The sequence below is a fragment of the Sinocyclocheilus grahami genome, unplaced genomic scaffold, assembly GCF_001515645.1.
Source record: "Sinocyclocheilus grahami isolate Dianchi unplaced genomic scaffold, SAMN03320097.WGS_v1.1 scaffold5839.1, whole genome shotgun sequence".
Taxonomy (NCBI): Eukaryota; Metazoa; Chordata; class Actinopteri; order Cypriniformes; family Cyprinidae; genus Sinocyclocheilus; species Sinocyclocheilus grahami.
In genome coordinates this window covers 11330-11785 of record NW_015510421.1, presented here as the reverse complement: position 1 = coordinate 11785, position 456 = coordinate 11330, and the positions used below count along the sequence as shown (strand labels likewise).

General features: G+C 39.5%; 1 protein-coding gene across 1 annotated transcript in view; it reads right to left on the bottom strand.

Annotated features, from left to right (window-relative positions):
• Positions 1-456, bottom strand: part of LOC107577359 (estrogen receptor beta-1-like) — a gene marked incomplete at its 3' end in the record, with an annotated part of 9959 nt that overhangs the window by 368 nt on the left and 9135 nt on the right. The window lies entirely within an intron of this gene.

The following is a 456-nucleotide window of genomic DNA, read 5'->3' as shown; positions in this document are numbered from 1 at the left end:
ACTGGGTGGAGAGCAGGACGAAGGAAGGCAGTTTTTTTTTTAAAACACATTTTGCTCCATGATCTGTTTTGTCAAAAGTAATGGATGCACACAAAACATCCAACTGTCCTGAATTACTGCAGTGTGGCAATCACAAGTCCTTGTTCTGACTGAAAAAAAAGGCTTAATTCAGTTCTTCTGAGGCTTTGGTCCAGAATTAAGTCTTTGCTCCCATCGCATACAAACCTCTCTCATCTTTAGCAATGACTGTTCATACTGTCGTTTGTAAGTGAAGGAATTTGATCCGTTTGTTCTGACAATGTCATCAATAGTTACAGTTGATGAGGGCATCAGTGTGATGCTGTTTTTCTTTTGCAAAAAGCGAGCGTTGCAAATGTAATGTTTAGAAAGAGAAAATGGTAAAGTGGAAACTACATTTCATTGTGGCACAGATTTCATGGGAATGGGTGCATGTGG